The sequence below is a fragment of the Pleurodeles waltl genome, chromosome 12 (assembly GCF_031143425.1).
Source record: "Pleurodeles waltl isolate 20211129_DDA chromosome 12, aPleWal1.hap1.20221129, whole genome shotgun sequence".
Taxonomy (NCBI): Eukaryota; Metazoa; Chordata; class Amphibia; order Caudata; family Salamandridae; genus Pleurodeles; species Pleurodeles waltl.
The window spans coordinates 64,649,109-64,662,051 of NC_090451.1; the positions used below are offsets into that span (position 1 = coordinate 64,649,109).

The 12,943-nt window shown below is 49.1% G+C and overlaps 1 protein-coding gene across 1 annotated transcript in view; it reads right to left on the bottom strand.

Annotated features, from left to right (window-relative positions):
• The window catches only part of FSD1 (fibronectin type III and SPRY domain containing 1), a 66,159-nt gene that overhangs the window by 24,450 nt on the left and 28,766 nt on the right, over positions 1 to 12,943 (bottom strand). The window lies entirely within an intron of this gene.

The following is a 12,943-nucleotide window of genomic DNA, read 5'->3' on the forward strand; positions in this document are numbered from 1 at the left end:
TTATCTGTTCTGTAATGACCACATCATTGGATTCATCAGAGATCATATTTTGGGGTACAATTTCTAATTCGGTTAGGCGTGAATTAGTCTCACATCACCCTTTAATCTCTGCCTTGACTCCTGCGTCCTCCCTCTTCCCCCTACGTGCAGCCAGACATTTAAACACATTTACACACAATGGACTATCTATTAGTGCAAGATGATACTAGGTTTTTGAGGAAGATCGCTCCACTCCAGCCACAAGACATTCACTCAGTATTTTCTACACTGACTCCTGTCTTTCCCTTTCTAATAAACAATGTGTTTAAAACTTTTTTATTGAGTTTCGACCTTTTAACACACCCGGGCTTGGTACAGAGCCAGTGGTACAATAAATTGGAATTTCTACAATTACAGTATGTTGTCACCGATTAATCCCTACAGATACTCTAAGAGCGCAAGCCTAAGCATGAAACGTCAAACATCACTGCAGGAAAGTGCCCCTTCCGACATGGTCAACCCACTTTTTTGCCACTGGCGCTGAGGTTTTTTGACTAAAGGTGCACTTGGTTCCTGCTAACCAGCTTCACAATGCCAGTGCTCTCTCCCCTAAAAGAAGGTACAGGTCTAATTGTGTACAATTAGCACACACTTTAGTACATCTGTGAGTCCTATTGATTGGTAACCCTGGAACCTAGGGCCTGGGTACTAAAGAGGGTCCTTAAAGGCAGCAGTATGTATTGTGCCACACTAAGGGACCACTCTATAAATTGCACCCAGCCTGCCATTGCAGACTACGTGTCATGGTGCAAGTCATGAGTGAAAACACAGCATGGCACACTCATTGTGTGCCATGCCCCAAATCACTGCATTTAATATATGTAAGCCACCCCTAACAGCAGGCCTTACAACCCTAAGGCAGGGTGCATTATATTTGATGTGAGAACCTATCCGCATGAGCAGATATGCCCTTGTGATGTCTAGTTTGATTACTAGATGTTTAAGGTAAAAGGGGAAGCCATCTTAAGGTATGTACTGAACACTCATCATTACAAGTTCTCCAGCTACATAATGGCTTCACTGAAACCTATGGTGTTTGGGATCAAACACCTCATCTTAATAAACCCATATTGATGCCAGTATTGGATTTATTATGACAAGCACCCGGAGGGCACCCTAGAGGTGACCCATGAAACCTCCCAGACTCAGACCCATAGACGCATGCTAAGAGTCCAGAAACAATGCCTGATGGTATCCCCTCCTCCAGCAGGATGGCTAGTGAATCTGCATACCAAGGCCAGGGACTTTAAAGTCCCTGCCACCTTTTATATGCAACCCCTGCTTCCCCCAGACCTGAGGCCCATTTGGCACCATGACAGATAGGAAATTATTATGCACTAGCAAGCCAGTCACACCCCTAAGTTGGACAGACTGATGTGCTCCACGAAAGAAGGTGTCCACCATCTTTTTTTTGGTGGAATTAGGAATTCTGGGACAGAGTTGTGCTTACTCCCAACAGGAAGTGGTCATAAAGGAGGTGTAGTTACCCCAGGGGGGAGTAGCCTTTTGGCTACTACCCTTCACTCCCCTAAACACCCCTAAATTGAGTATTAAGGTGGCCCCCTAACACCAGGAACTCGGTTTCATGTGACTAAAAAAGAAGGAGGACAAAGAAAAGTCAACCAACATGAGAACTAAGGCCCAGCCTAGACTTTTGGTGCCAAGCCCTGCCTCCCTGCTGCTGTCCAATCGCCTGGACCCAACTCGTCCTGCAGCTGTTCATCTTCCAAAAGCCTTGGAGGGCTGCCAGCACTTCCCAAACTAGTCAGGATCTCACTTGGAGTGGAGGAGCCACTTCCCTGTAACCTGCAGGAACCAACCGAGAAAACCGGACCACAGATCTGCTGACCTCTCGGTCCACAGACATAGCAGTCACTCAGGAATAAGTTGATGTGCTGCAGAAGGACAGACCCATCTCTCCACAAAGTCTAGAGATGCCAAGCCCACCAGGAGTTGTCCTGCACCCAAACCCTGGGTACTGCAGCAGTTGCAAGCACTAAGGCCTGTTTGTGGCTGGACCAGACACCACCACTGCAAAAAGGTGACCTGCACCTGAGGGGTGACTGAATCGATGAGGTTGTCCAGGAGAGTGGCCCGACTGTCTGTTTTTCTCCCCGCTCTGCAGGTCTGACCAAGCACCGTAAGCGGCTTCGACACACAGGCCCCGTCAACCCAAACCCTTTGCACTCAAGCGCTCCAGCCCGGGCTCACAACCACTGACTGTGCCCAGTGCTCCCTAGAACCACATGAACAGACCCTCCCGTTGGGAGCTCCCGGACCTGTCCTTAAGTCCCCCATTGCAACCTGTTTCTAGCCCCCCCAACCCACCACTCCATCCCCCCTCTTTGCTAACCATACAGTGTGCAGGGCCCCCGACCAGCACTTCTGCACACGGGCTCTCCAGGGCACATGGAGTCCCAAGGGCAGGTAAAACTAAACTGCTAGTGTTTTTTGTGACCTGGCCCCCTTGCATCCTACGACCTAAAGGGGACCCCAGAGGTCCTTTTGCAAATACCTGCATGCAGGACATGCACTTTCCTGCTGGGGCCTTTGTTACGCCACTGGGGAATGAAGGAAACAGTGTGAGAGGGAGGGAGATGGTGAGAGTGTTTTGGTGATAAAGAAAGAGTGATGGAGACAGGACTGGGAAGTAGAAACGAGATTGAGGGAGAACGCAAGACAACATGATGGGCTTGAACATAAAAAGGTTGGCGACATGTCTGGATGCAGTCACAAACATGCTTCAAGCCACGCCCTCAGTGAGATAGGCCACACTTCTTAGAACAAGCATTTGCAATGCACGAGGGTCTCACAATTCTCCGAGTTACAGCTATTAGCAGTTGTAAACTCCCAACCGGATTTTTCTTTCCACATTGAAAGAAAAAAACTGTGCGATCGCGCTGCTACAGTTCACTCGGAATGAAACCTATTGTGCAATTAACTATGTAACAGGGTCGATGTTATGCAAAGCGCTCGATTTCTGCCAAGCGAGATCGTGCTGCAAACAAAAGATAACAAGCATGTTCGATGGCATCTGTCGCTGTAGATACGCATGTTCTGCAATAGCTCGCCATCTGGTGTTGGGCCGGAGTGTTACAAGTTGTTTTTCTTCGAAGAAGTCTTTCGAGTCACGGGACCGAGTGACTCCTCCTTTTGTCTCCATTGCGCATGGGCGTCGACTCCATCTTCGATTGTTTTTTTTCCGCCATCGGGTTCGGACGTGTTCCTGTCGCTCCGAGTTTCGGAACGGAAAATTAGCTAATTTCGGAAGATTTTCGTCGGTATTGTTGCGTTCGGGATCGGCGTACTTTGATTCCACACCGCATCGAAGATCGAAGAGCTCCGGTGCCCTTCGGGGTAGTTTTTCGATCCTCCGTCGGGGCCTGGTCGGCCCGACCGCGTGCTGAAGAACGCCGATGGAACGGACCCCATTCCGTTTCTGCCCCAAATGCCACAATAAGTACCCTTACACAGACCAACACTTGGTCTGCAACCTGTGCCTGTCACCTGAGCACAGCGAAGACACCTGCGAGGCCTGTCGTGCGTTCCGGTCCCGAAAAACACTCCGAGACCGTCGAGCCAGAAGACTTCAGATGGCGTCCGCACCGACAGCCCAACGGGAGTTCGAGGAACAGGAAGAAGAAGGTACCTTCTCGATCCAAGACTCAGACTCCGAAGGATTCGACGATACACAAACCGTGAGTAAGACGTCGAAATCCACTCAGAAGAACATTTACAAGGCCCAGGGGACGCCACTGCCACCAGGCCATGGCTCGACCCATAAATTCGGTGACCGCCCGTCGGCACCGAAAAAGGCCCAAACAGTGCCGAGATCGTCCGACTCCGGTCGAGACACCGGCACGCAGCCTTCTCGGGACCGAGAAAGTGCTGGAGACAAGCCTCGACACCGAGATGCCGGTGCCGACACGGCTCGACGCCGAGACAGCGGCACCGAAACAGATCGACGCCGAGAGGTTTCGGCCCCGAAAAAGAAAAGTCACCTCAGAGCCGAAAAAACACGCAGACAGGGTTTCGATGCCGAAACAAACTGCAAGCGACCCAGCTTCAGGCTCTTATACAGAAGAGCACTCGCTAACCTCCCAAATGCAGAAGCATAGGTTTGAGGAAGAGCTACAAGCAACTGATGTGGACCATACGCAAAAGCGTATCTTCATACAGCAGGGGACAGGAAAAATAAGCACCCTTCCCCCCATTAGGAGAAAGAGAAGGTTGGAGTTCCAGACGGAACAGACACCACAACCAAAAGTGGTGAAAAGAGTTACCCCACCACCCTCTCCTCCGCCTGTGATTAACGTCTCACCAGCACAAACTCCATCACACTCCCCAGCTCACACCACCATGAGCCAGGGTGACCAAGATCAGGACGCATGGGACCTATACGACGCCCCAGTGTCAGATAACAGTCCGGAGGCATACACTACAAAGCCATCTCCACCAGAAGACAGCACCGCGTATTCTCAAGTGGTGGCTAGAGCAGCACAATTTCACAACGTAAGCCTCCACTCAGAACAGGTCGAGGATGATTTCTTATTCAACACCCTCTCCTCCACCCACAGCTCCTACCAAAGCCTGCCTATGCTCCCTGGTATGCTCCGGCACGCAAAAGACATCTTTAAGGAGCCGGTCAAAAGTAGGGCAATCACACCAAGGGTGGAAAAAAAGTATAAGGCGCCTCCTACAGACCCGGCTTTCATCACTACACAGCTGCCACCAGACTCTGTCGTTGTAGGAGCAGCTAGGAAAAGGGCCAACTCTCACACATCTGGAGATGCACCACCCCCAGATAAAGAAAGCCGCAAGTTCGATGCAGCTGGTAAAAGAGTCGCAGCACAAGCTGCAAACCAGTGGCGCATCGCGAACTCACAGGCACTACTTGCGCGCTATGACAGAGCCCACTGGGACGAGATGCAACATCTCATTGAACATCTGCCCAAGGACTTACAAAATAGGGCAAAACAAGTGGTTGAGGAAGGACAGACCATTTCCAACAACCAGATCCGCTCCTCCATGGACGCTGCAGATTCAGCTGCACGGACAATTAATACATCTGTAACTATCAGAAGGCATGCATGGCTCCGAACGTCTGGATTTAAACCAGAGATTCAACAAGCAGTTCTCAATATGCCTTTTAATGAAAAAGAACTGTTCGATCCAGAAGTGGACACAGCGATTGAGAAACTCAAAAAAGATACGGACACTGCCAAAGCCATGGGCGCACTCTACTCCCCGCAGAGCAGAGGGAATTACAGCACATTCCGTAAAACGCCCTTTCGAGGGGGGTTTCGAGGTCAAAGCACACAAGCCAGCACCTCACAAGCCACACCGTCCAGTTACCAGGGACAGTATAGAGGAGGTTTTCGGGGACAATATAGAGGAGGGCAATTCCCTAGAAATAGAGGAAGATTTCAAAGCCCCAAAGCCCCTACTACTAAACAGTGACTCACAGGTCACTCACCCCCTCCACACAACACCAGTGGGGGGAAGAATAGGCCATTATTACAAAGCATGGGAGGAAATCACTACAGACACTTGGGTTCTAGCAATTATCCAACATGGTTATTGCATAGAATTTCTACAATTCCCTCCAAACATACCACCAAAAGCACAAAATTTAACAACACACCATTCCAATCTCCTGGAGATAGAAGTGCAGGCACTATTGCAAAAGAATGCAATCGAATTAGTGCCAAACACACAAATAAACACAGGAGTTTACTCACTGTACTTTCTGATACCAAAGAAGGACAAAACACTGAGACCAATCCTAGACCTCAGAGTAGTGAACACTTTCATCAAATCAGACCACTTCCACATGGTCACACTACAAGAAGTATTGCCATTGCTAAAACTACACGACTACATGGCAACTTTAGACCTCAAGGATGCTTATTTCCATATACCAATACACCCATCGCACAGGAAATACCTAAGGTTTGTATTCAAAGGAATACATTACCAATTCAAGGTACTGCCTTTCGGATTAACAACCGCACCAAGAGTCTTTACCAAATGTCTAGCGGTAGTCGCTGCACACATAAGAAGGCAGCAAATACATGTGTTCCCATATTTGGACGACTGGCTAATCAAGGCTCATTCGTTCAGACAGTGCTCAAATCACACAAATCAGATCATACAAACCCTCTTCAAACTAGGGTTCACCGTCAATTTCACAAAATCCAAAATTCTGCCACGCAAGGTACAACAATACCTGGGAGCCATAATAGACACATCAAAAGGAGTAGCCACTCCAAGTCCACAAAGAATTCAAAATTTCAACACCATCATACAACGCATGTATCCAACACAAAAGATACAGGCAAAGATGGTATTACAACTCCTAGGCATGATGTCATCATGCATAGCCATTGTCCCAAACGCAAGACTGCACATGAGGCCCTTACAACAATGCCTAGCATCACAGTGGTCTCAAGCACAGGGTCACCTTCTAGATCTGGTGTTAATAGACCGCCAAACTTACCTCTCGCTTCTGTGGTGGAACAACATAAATTTAAACAAGGGGCGGCCTTTCCAAGACCCAGTGCCACAATACGTAATAACAACAGATGCTTCCATGACAGGGTGGGGAGCACACCTCGATCAACACAGCATACAAGGACAATGGAACGTACATCAAACAAAACTGCATATCAATCACCTAGAACTTCTAGCAGTTTTTCAAGCACTAAAGGCTTTCCAACCAATAATAGTTCACAAATACATTCTCGTCAAAACAGACAACATGACAACAATGTATTATCTAAACAAGCAGGGGGGGACGCATTCCACGCAGTTAAGCCTGCTAGCACAAAAAATTTGGCATTGGGCAATTCACAACCAAATTCGCCTAATTGCACAGTTTATACCAGGGATACAAAATCAACTCGCAGACAATCTCTCTCGAGATCACCAACAGGTCCACGAATGGGAAATTCACCCCCAAATTCTGAACACTTATTTCAAACTCTGGGGAACACCTCAGATAGACTTGTTTGCGACAAGGGAGAACGCAAAATGCCAAAACTTCGCATCCAGATACCCACACAAACAATCCCAAGGCAATGCCCTATGGATGAACTGGTCAGGGATATTTGCTTACGCTTTTCCTCCTCTCCCTCTCCTTCCTTACCTGGTAAACAAACTCAGTCAAAGCAAACTCAAACTCATATTGATAGCACCAACTTGGGCAAGGCAACCCTGGTACACAACGCTACTAGACCTATCAGTGCTACCCTGCATCAAATTGCCCAACAGGCCAGATCGGTTGACACAGCACAACCAAAAGATCAGACACCCAGATCCAGCATCGCTGAATCTAGCAATCTGGCTCCTGAAATCCTAGAATTCGGGCACTTACAACTTACCCAAGAATGTATGGAAGTCATAAAACAAGCAAGAAGGCCATCCACCAGGCACTGCTATGCAAGTAAATGGAAGAGGTTTGTTTGCTACTGCCATATTAATCAAATACAACCATTACACACAACTCCAGAACATGTAGTGGGTTACTTGCTTCACTTACAAAAATCTAACCTAGCTTTCTCTTCCATTAAAATTCACCTTGCAGCAATATCTGCATACCTGCAGACTACCTATTCAACTTCCCTATATAAAATACCAGTCATTAAAGCATTCATGGAGGGCCTTAGGAGAATTATACCACCAAGAACACTACCTGTTCCTTCATGGAACCTAAATGTTGTCCTAACTAGACTTATGGGTCCACCTTTTGAACCCATGCACTCCTGCGACATACAGTTCCTAACCTGGAAGGTGGCATTTCTCATCGCCATTACTTCCCTGAGAAGAGTAAGCGAGATTCAGGCGTTTACTATACAGGAACCTTTTATACAACTACACAAAAATAAAGTCGTCCTAAGGACCAATCCTAAATTTTTGCCAAAGGTTATTTCACCGTTCCATCTAAATCAAACAGTGGAACTTCCAGTGTTCTTTCCACAGCCAGATACCGTAGCTGAAAGGGCACTACATACATTAGATGTCAAAAGAGCATTGATGTATTACATTGACAGAACAAAAAACATCAGAAAGACTAAACAACTCTTTATTGCATTTCAAAAACCTCATGCAGGAAACCCAATTTCAAAACAAGGTATAGCCAGATGGATAGTTAAATGCATCCAAATCTGCTACCTTAAAGCTAAACGACAGCTGCCCATTACACCAAGGGCACACTCAACCAGAAAGAAAGGTGCTACCATGGCCTTTCTAGGAAACATCCCAATGCAAGAAATATGTAAGGCAGCCACATGGTCTACGCCTCACACATTCACCAAGCACTACTGTGTAGACGTGTTATCCGCACAACAAGCCACAGTAGGTCAAGCCGTATTAAGGACATTATTTCAGACTACTTCCACTCCTACAGGCTGATCCACCGCTTTTGGGGAAATAACTGCTTACTAGTCTATGCAGAACATGCGTATCTACAGAGACAGATGCCATCGAACTGAAAATGTCACTTACCCAGTGTACATCTGTTCGTGGCATCAGTCGCAGTAGATTCGCATGTGCCCACCCGCCTCCCCGGAAGCCTGTAGCAGTTTGGAAGTTACCTTCAATTATTTATATATGTATCATCTCAACCTTAAATAGGTGCATACTTAGTCACTCCATTGCATGGGCACTATTACTACAATTCAACTCCTACCTCACCCTCTGCGGGGAAAAACAATCGAAGATGGAGTCGACGCCCATGCGCAATGGAGACAAAAGGAGGAGTCACTCGGTCCTGTGACTCGAAAGACTTCTTCGAAGAAAAACAACTTGTAACACTCCGGCCCAACACCAGATGGCGAGCTATTGCAGAACATGCGAATCTACTGCGACTGATGCCACGAACAGATGTACACTGGGTAAGTGACATTTTCATTGCAATGCAACAGGTCTTGCGTTTGCTCATGTTAGAGCTGATAGCGTTCTAAACTCCTAACCCGACTTTTCACCTTTCGGCAAAAGTGACCCGAAAAAGTGCAATTAACTATGTAAAGCGCTCGACTTCTGCCAAGCGAAATCGCGCTAGTAAATTAGAGAAAAAGTAGTCCATGAGCCGGACAAAAAACAGCGAGCCTCGCATGTTTTCTGTACTTGGTCGCTGCGCTCGAGGAGGGCTAGCCACCGGAAAAGGCATGACGTATGTATGCCTTCGACTAATGAAAGCAAGCAGATTTTATTAGGCAAGCCCACCAACCAATGAAAAACACTGACGTGACGTCGACAGGGCTCCGAGCCCTTTTCTAAACACTAAAGCATCTCGCTGCGATACGCATGTGCGAGCGCATGCAACGCAGGCTCAACCCTAAAAAGTAGTCCACAAACCCGACGGGAAATAGCGAGCCTTGCATGTTTCTAGTACTTGGTCGCTGCGCACAAGGAGGGCTAACCACTGGAAAAGGCATTACGTATGCATGCCTTCCACTAATGAAAGCAAACAGATTTTAGCAGGCAAGCCCACAAACCAATGAAAGACAACTGACGTGACGTCAACGGGGCTCCGAGCCCTTTTCTAATTCCTAAAGTGTCTCGCAAGCGAAACGCATGTGCAAGCGTGTGCGACGCAGGCTCGACCCTAAAAATGGCTCCCAGCTAAGCTTCTGTGGCCTCGCCCCTCCCCACCTTCTTTTTATAATCCCACTTAAAGCTGGGCTGCACGGTGCCTCACAAGCAACGTGATGCAAAACATGCAGATAAGGAGGATTACTCTTGTCTGCCACTAAGGGGCTTATATTTTGCCTTTCAGCTCTCATCCGCCGACTTGCAGATTCCCCCACTGCCTGCAACCAATGGAGAGTTTCACAGCAGGCAGACTTACCGACTCTTGCAGAATTCAGCCCTCAATAAAAACAAAAATCACTGGAATGGGGCACTGTGAGTAAATAATCAGACTGAAAGAGTTAAGCAGTGAACAGAATAGACTGAATTTTGAACTTCAAATATACAGCAATGTCTCCTTCCTGTTCAATCTCCAAGACAGAGGCCAGGCAGTAGCAGTGGAGCCGTTTATTGTACACAACAGACACAGAAACCCAGTGACAGGGCAAGATTCTGTCACACAAAACATACTCAACAGAGAGCCACAGGACACGCATCCCCTACACAGCACAGGTACAAACAGACTGCAGAAGTGCAATCTTCCTTCTCACACAGAGCCAGCAGCAGTGCAAGCTTCCTTTATCAAACAGAGACAGCAGCAGCAATACAAGCAGTGAAAGCTTCCTTCTCACACAGAGCTAGCAGAAGCCCAAGCTTCCTTCCCACACAGGGCCATCAGCAATGCAAGCTTGTTTCTCACACACAGCTAGCAGAAGCAAAAGCTTCCTTTTTACACAGAGCCGGCAGCCTTGCGAGCTTCCTTCTCTCACAGAGCTGATAGCAGTGCGAGCTTCCTTCTCACACAGAGCCAGCAGCAGTGCAAGCTTCCTTCTCACACAGCCAGCAGAAGCGCAAGCTTCCTTCTCACACAGAGCCGTCAGTAGAGTGATCGTCCTTCTACACAGAGCCTGCAGCAGAGAGAGCTTCTTTCTCACACAGAGCCAGCAGCAAAGTGAGCTTCCTTCTCACACAGAGCTGGCAGCAGCACGAGCTTCCTTCTCACACAGAGCCAGCAGCAGCGCAGGATTCCTTCTCACACACAACCGGCGGCAACGCTAGCTTCCTTCTCACGCAGTGCCAGCAGCAGCGCAAGCTTCCTTTTCACACCAGTACAGCCAGCAGAAGCGCAAACTTCCTTCTCACACAGAACCGGCAGCAGAGTGAGTTTCCTTCTAATACAGAGCTGGCACCAGAGTGAGATTTCTTCTCACACAGAGCCAGTAGCAGTGCAAGTTTCCTTCTCACACACAGCAGGCAGCAGTGCAAGCTTCCTTCTCCACATAGATCAGACAGAAGCGCAAGCTTACTTTTCAGACAGAGCCGGCAGCAGAGTGAGCTTCCTTCTCACACAGAGCCGGCAGCAGCACAAGCTTCTTTCTCACACAGAGCCGGCAGCAGCACAAGCTTCTTTCTCACACAGAGCCGGCAGCAGCACAAGATTCCTTCTCACACAGAGCCGGCAGCAGAGTGAGCTTCTTTCACACACAGAGCCTGCAGCAGAGAGCGCTTCCTTCTCACACAGAACTGGCAGCAGAGAGCTTCCTTCTCACACAAAGTGGGCAGCAGAGAGCTTCCTTCTCACACAAAGCGGGCAGCAGAGAGCTTCCTTCTCACACAAAGCGGGCAGCAGAGAGCTTCCTTCTCACACACAGCAGGCAGCAGTGAGCTTCCTTCTCACACAGAGCCTGCAGCAGCACAAGCTTCCTTCACACACAGAGCCGGCAGCAGACTGAGCTTCCTTCTCACACAGAGCCAGCAGCAGTGCAAGCTTCCTTCTCACACACAGCCAGCAGAAGCGCAAGCTTCCTTCTCACACAGAGCCGTCAGTAGAGTGATCGTCCTTCTCACACACAGCCTGCAGCAGAGAGAACTTCTTTCTCACACCAAGCCAGCAGCAAAGTGAGCTTCCTTCTCACACAGAGCTGGCAGCAGCACGAGCTTCCTTCTCACACAGAGCCAGCAGCAGCGCAGGATTCCTTCTCACACACAACCGGCGGCAACGCTAGCTTCCTTCTCACGCAGTGCCGGCAGCAGCGCAAGCTTCCTTTTCACACCAATACAGCCAGCAGAAGCGCAAACTTCCTTCTCACACAGAACCGGCAGCAGAGTGAGTTTCCTTCTAATACAGAGCTGGCACCAGAGTGAGATTTCTTCTCACACAGAGCCAGTAGCAGTGCAAGTTTCCTTCTCTCACACAGCAGGCAGCAGTGCAAGCTTCCTTCGCCACATAGATCAGACAGAAGCGCAAGCTTACTTTTCAGACAGAGCCGGCAGCAGAGTGAGCTTACTTCTCACACAGAGCCGGCAGCAGCACAAGCTTCTTTCTCACACCGAGCCGGCAGCAGTGCAAGCTTCCTTCTCACACAGAGCCGGCAGCAGAGTGAGCTTCCTTCACACACAGAGCTGGCAGCAGAGTGAGCTTCCTTCACACACAGAGCCTGCAGCAGAGAGAGCTTCCTTCTCACACAGAACTGGCAGCAGACAACTTCCTTCTCACACAAAGCGGGCAGCAGAGAGCTTCCTTCTCACACAAAGCGGGCAGCAGAGAGCTTCCTTCTCACACAAAGCGGGCAGCAGAGAGCTTCCTTCTCACACACAGCGGGCAGCAGAGTGAGCTTCCTTCTCACACAGAGTCTGCAGCAGCACAAGCTTCCTGCACACACAGAGCCGGCAGCAGAGTGAGCTTCCTTCTCACACAGAGCCGGCAGCAGAGTGAGCTTCCTTCTCACACAAAGCGGGCAGCAGAGAGCTTCCTTCTCACACAAAGCGGGCAGCAGAGTGAGCTTCCTTCTCACACAGAGCCTGCAGCAGCACAAGCTTCCTTCTCACACAGAGCTGGCAGCAGAGTGAGCTTCCTTCACACACAGAGCCGGCAGCAGAGTGAGCTTCCTTCTCACACAGATCTGGCAGCAGAGTGAGCTTCCTTCTCACACAGAGCTGGCAGCAGAGTGAGCTTCCTTCACACACAGAGCTGGCAGCAGAGTGAGCTTCCTTCACACACAAAGCCGGCAGCAGAGTGAGCTTCCTTCACACACAAAGCTGGCAGCAGAGAGCTTCCTTCTCACACACAGCAGGCAGCAGAGTGAGCTTCCTTCTCACACAGAGCCTGCAGCAGCACAAGCTTCTTTCTCACACAGAGCCGGCAGCAGTGCAAGCTTCCTTCTCACACAGAGCCGGCAGCAGAGTGAGCTTCCTTCTCACACAGAGCCGGCAGCAGAGTGAGCTTCCTTCTCACACAGAGCCGGCAGCAGAGTGAGCTTCCTTCTCACACAGA